The sequence below is a fragment of the Lipotes vexillifer genome, unplaced genomic scaffold, assembly GCF_000442215.2.
Source record: "Lipotes vexillifer unplaced genomic scaffold, Lipotes_vexillifer_v1.1 scaffold707, whole genome shotgun sequence".
Classification (NCBI taxonomy): Eukaryota; Metazoa; Chordata; class Mammalia; order Artiodactyla; family Lipotidae; genus Lipotes; species Lipotes vexillifer.
The window spans coordinates 499,859-505,827 of NW_006781931.1; the positions used below are offsets into that span (position 1 = coordinate 499,859).

At 39.5% G+C, this 5,969-nt stretch overlaps 1 protein-coding gene across 2 annotated transcripts in view; it reads right to left on the minus strand.

Annotated features, from left to right (window-relative positions):
* GXYLT1 (glucoside xylosyltransferase 1) overlaps positions 1-5,969 on the minus strand; it is a 47,304-nt gene that overhangs the window by 813 nt on the left and 40,522 nt on the right. The gene's annotated exons all lie outside the window — the stretch shown is intronic.

Sequence of the window (5,969 nt, forward strand, 5' to 3'; positions counted from 1 at the left end):
GATATTATATAAAAATTTAACTCTTCCCAACAACTTCTTCAATCAACTTTACATTGACAACCTCCATTTAAAGTCTCACAGAAAGCATGTGCCCAACAAATAATTTCAATGAGTTTAACAGACTAGATCTCACAGGAGGAGGGAGAGAGTAAGGGTAACTCACTGCGGGTACTGGGGAGAGCCCTTCAGAGAGGAGCGTGGAGGCAGGGCACTCCAGGCCAAGGCAAGAACATGGTCAAGGGCAGAGAAGACCAGAGATACTGACAGGTGTGAGGTGACAACCAAAAGCTCGAGGTGTCTGAGAGAGACTAAGAGCCAAGAATCACTCTGATAACACTGGTGAGGCTGGACTGGGAAGGAGTGAGACGGAGGCATGCAGTAGGAGGAATGCAAGATGACAGCACAGGTCAGTGCTGCCCACAGAACTCTAACTGCACAAAGGGATCCCAAGGATAAAGATGTTTGAGAACTGCTAAATACCAAGCACTCTTGGGGGGGTTCACAGTGGCGCATGAAAAACTATAAAAACAGAAAATACATCTGTTGGGTATTGTTTGGCCCACTAATTCCAAAATATACTTTTTACCCTTTTCACCATAAAATATATTAATATCCCAAGGAATATATTTTGGAAAACACTGTTGTAATAGTTAAGTGCAAATAACCTGTGAGCTTAGTATTTTCAACCAGGTATATTTTTTCATTTAGTATTTGCAACTACAATCAGAAAGACTGATGGGGCTTGAAAACAGAACATTTTACAGGAAAAGTCTGAAGTCAGTGAAAAATGCAAATTCCTGAAGGAAACTCAGAACCTGAAATCTAGGAGGGCTGCATATGACCTGAGGTTCACTACGCTGCCACTGAGGGAGAGGAAATAAAAGCACCATTTGAATAACAATTAGTGAGTCTGTAGGAAGCCACAGCCCATCTAGGGAGAACAGGCTGAACGTAGATGCTAATTTAGAACATGGACGTGTAGAGCTGCAAAGAGATCCTAAACCTGGGTGCCTCTAGTGCAAGAAAACTATGAGCATTAACTGCATGAAACCTTCACTCTTGGGGTGATTTTTCAAACCTAATCCCATATACTGAAGATAAATACCTTGAAGTATTTTTGAAAACAAAAAAAAAACCCCAAAAAAACAAAAAGAGGAGAGGCTTAACTGGGAAGAACGTAACGAAAATAACAACAACTAGCACACAGGCATCTAGGAGAGACTGCTGAAAGCTGGACTGGTTAAAAGAGGGCACTTCCTACATGCCAGGCACTGTTCTAAGAGCTTTATACGTATTAATGTACTTAAGCCTTATACCAACTTCATGAAACAGGACATCACTATTTACAAAGTAACTTAAGGCAGGGGGAGAATCCTTGCAGTTACAAAGCTAGTCAAGCAGCTAAGCCAGGAGTCCACCTCAGCTGCAAAAGAAATTGATAGCTAGTGGGAAGCAGCTGCATAGCACAGGGAGATCGGCTCCGTGCTTTGTGACCACCTAAAGGGGTGGGATAGGGAGGGTGGGAGGGAGGGAGATGCAAGAGGGAAGAGATATGGGGATATATGTATATGTATAGCTGATTCACTTTGTTATAAAGCAGAAACTAACATACCACTGTAAAGCAATTATACTCCAATAAAGATGTTAAAAAAAAAAAAGTCAACAGCTTTACAACCACACAGCACTGCTTATCCAAAACAGCAAACGCAACTGTGACAAGTCAGTTTCAAAAACTCTGTTAAAAGATGCAGCTCTTGGGCTTCCCTGGTGGCGCAGTGGTTGAGAGTCCGCCTGCCGATGCAGGGGACACGGGTTCGCGCCCCGGTCCGGGAAGATCCCACATGCCACGGAGCGGCTGGGCCCGTGAGCAATGGCCGCAGAGCCTGCGAGTCCGGAGCCTGTGCCCCGCAACGGGAGAGGCCACAACAGTGAGAGGCCCGCGTACCGCAAAAAAAAAAAAAAATAAAAGATGCAGCTCTGTTAACAGCGGGAAACTGTGCTGTGCTGTATAGAGACACGTCTACATTTGTCTGGGGTTATGCTGAAGAAGGTCAGGTTTACCTGACCTTCTTCAAGGTTTAACACCTGTATTAAGTGATACTGTCAAGTAACATTTCATTGTGTATAAACAACGTACTTGGACAACTGTGGCTGAGAGGCGAGTAATAATGGGAAGAGCAAACTGTGGTCTTTTTCTTACTCTACAATGACAAAAAATGAAAACAAAGGTGTTTAAAAGTAAACTCCCAGGAATACTAGAGATTCAGTTCATCCATTTTCATGTGATTTGAATCCCAGTGTTTGTGGTTAAATTTCTTTTTTCTTCACTGGGAAAGTCTTTTGATGAGTATTTTCCCAAAATAAAAATAGTGCCTCATGAATTAGAGCTCTTTTAGTCCAACATATAACACAAGTAATTTGCCCTTTACGGGAGAAGGTGATAAATCACCTGTAGTACACAGCCGTAAGTCACGCCCTCCACCAGCCACAGACTCTGCAGTGTCCAGGAGTTGTGCAGCATGGAACGCACATCCAGACGTTCCCTTTCCCAGAGGCCACATGTGCCCTTACCAGACTGTGCGCCTCTTCCCATACTGAGTGCTATGCTTGACTGGTCTGCACGATTCCTGCCTGCCTGGTACTCATCCTTCCAGCTCAGTCCAAAGTCAGCTCCTCTGAGAAGCTCTCCTGACACAGTTAATCACTCCCTCCCTCTTCACTGGCACCATACCCAGCACACAAACTTTCAGGAAGGTCATGTTTTATATCTAAGATGGTCAGTTGAAGGCAGTGAATAAATAGTGAGGCTATGATGACCACAAGTAGAAAGGCATTTTCAAAAAACAGAACATGTTTTAAAAGTATGGCAGAATGGCAGGCAGTTCAATCTGACAAATGCTGAGTGCCAACTATGTACAAGAAGGTCGTGCAGGAGGGAAATGGTCGAGAATCCCTTGTATCTCTGCAAATCTACTGCATCTTATGCAAATAGTTAAGAAGGGTGTGAAGTAAATCAAAGGGAACACAGAAACACCAAGAAATCTAATAATTCAAACGAAATACAAGAAGCAGAAAATATTTTACAGAGCAATAAAATATTTTGTTCCCATTGCAAATCTGCAATTTTTAATCTTAGTATTTTTATTCACTCAGCAACTAATATTTAACAACTATGTATGGGCTGTAAAAACTGATTTGCTGGCAGACAGAGCTATGCATTTACATTTTAAAAATGGTTCACGTCCTTATTGTTCACAGCATTCGATGGCTATGACTAAGCTTCTGTCTGACACTTGCATAAATGCCCTTGTCTAAACTGCAATTCTTTTAAATTACACTTCTCACTGAATTATAGATAAGGCAAGATAAAAACACTAACCAAGAGCACCAAAAAAGACTGATTAACTTCATTAAGTTGAAAAATGGGTAATATGGCTATTAATATGGACCCAAAACAAACATTTATCTTTAATTACTTCAGTATTTGAAATAGTTTTTAAAATAAGATTTATTTTTTAAAAATCAAGTGTAATTCATCAGCTTAAAACCAATACTCATTTTTTTAAGTATACATTTATAGAAGATCAGAAAAGATCAAATAAAACTAGTAAGATTTAATTCCTTAATAATTTTTTTTTAATGATCAAAGGCAACAAAGAAATCACATTTTTATAGGAGTGCACTTCTTTTCTATCCTGCAAAGTCTCAGAACCCCAAATGTACCTTTTGTCATTTTTATCACCTCTTGACAACCCATGATAAAGCATTATTAAAATACGATATTGATTTCTGAAGGCATACAAGGTCGGCTACATGAAAATGAACATCACTAAATTTTGTAATTCTTCAGTGAGTGTAGCTGTATCGTGATAAACTGATTATTCAGAAACCTTCTCTCTCAGGTTTATAGGACAAGAAACTTAGCAAAAACACTAAAACTGTAGCCTACAATGCTGTCAGCACTTTGCCTACCACCAGGTTTGAGAAACTCAGATTTCCAGGAGAAAACTTCAGCTCCTTGTCACTGCAGACCGTCACCTTACACAGCACATCATCACCGCATCTAGCCCAACCCTGCCGCTGCCTCCCTTCACCCATCACGCCAAACAGCTCAACGCCTGACCTCCTCGAGGACCTTCCACAACCCCTGAGGCTTTTTCTCAGGCAATTTTGGCCCAGCCTGCTCACCTGGCAAACTCTTACTCATTCTTCAGGGCTCACTTCAAATGCCTCATCAAGGAAGCCTTCCCTGGCTCTTCGGGGCAAAACTTGCACTCTTTCACAGTCCTAGCACAATCTGTGTCTCAGTAGGTTACAGTTCAGTATCTTTATCCCTATTCCTATTACTGAGGCTGTACTAGCAAACAATGAGAGCAGTCACGAGCAGATATTGAGCATCTAGCAAACAGGGGCATCAGCTCTTCTCCTGACCCCCACGCTTACACCAAACCACTCCTGTTATTTTACTTATGTTTTTGTCTTCACGTCCACATAAGATTAGACACAGTCTAGCAGAGCAGTGAACAGACCCACATGAGAGATGAGTGCTCACATACACTTCTCCCCAGGTATCAATGAATTAGCTTCATGGATCGCACTTGATATAATGCTGCTTAAGCAAAATCATAAATCCAGTCCTTATTCGGATTTGCCCCAACTCTTGGTCCCCAACATATTCAGAGACCTGGTTCATGCATCATCTCCCCATCAATCCCCCCTCATTAAGCAAGAGCACCGTAAGAACAAGGAAAAAAAAAGAGAGAACAGATATCTGGGGTGGTGGGGCCAGTATAATTTTTTCCCAAACTCAATATAAAGTAAACACTTAAAAGAGAAAACCCCATTTACAAAGGCAACAAAGAAGATAAAATACTTAAGGATAAACTTAAGATATGTTCAAAATCCATAGTATGAAGAAAACTATTAAACATTCCTGAAAGACACATATGAAAGACAGACCTTGTTCTTAAGATGTCTCACCACCATTAAAATATCAGCAGTCACTAAGTTAATATGTGAAGATGATACACTCCCAACAAAAAAACAAGTTTTTTATGGAATTAAATGAGTTGATATTTGTGGAAAAATAAAAATACAATAGGTAGGAAAACACTGAAAGGACAGGCTATGAAGAGGAAGTAACCCTATCAGATATTAAAATACAGTACAAAGGCTTTATAATTAAAATAGTGCGTAAGAGCACACAAATGGACAGACCAATGGAACAAAACAGAAAATCCAGAAATTACAAATGGAACTTTAGTATATAATAAAGTCAGTATCTCAAATCTTTGGGTTACAGATAGACTTTTAAATAAATGGTGTTGGGACAAGACAGCTATTTGGAAAAATATCAAATTAGATCTATTCCTCTCCCAAAAGAGTAAATTCCAAATTGAGCAGAAGGCTAAATGTAATAAATGAAAAAGTATATAGGTGAATTTTTCTATAAGCTGAGTATAGGTAAGAAAAGACTTTCTAATTACTACTTTTTTAAAAAAAGGTTTTAAATTTGATTACACAAAATTTTTAAAAAACAACTTTGAATGGTAAAAAATTCCATAAACAGTCAAATTGGGAAAAAAATTTACATCAGATGTCAGAGAAAAAGAACTAACAACTTTAATACACAAAGAACTTGCAACAAATGGTGGGAAGGTGGGGAGTAGAGACCGAAACTCCCTCATGGTGATGACTGTACAACTCTGTAAACATGCTAAAAACCACTGAATTATTTATACTATGGGTGAACTGTGTGGTATATAAAATGTTATCAATAAAAAAGATGTAAAAACAGCTGTTAAATATATAGAAAGATGTTCATCTCAGTCATAAGAGAAAGGCAAGTTAAAATTAAACTAAGATTCCATTTCTCACTCGTTAGAATGGCAAAAATTTTTCAAGCTTGATAATACACTCTGTTAGCGAGGCTGTGACTAACAGGCCTCGTCATGAACTGTTGGCAGGAA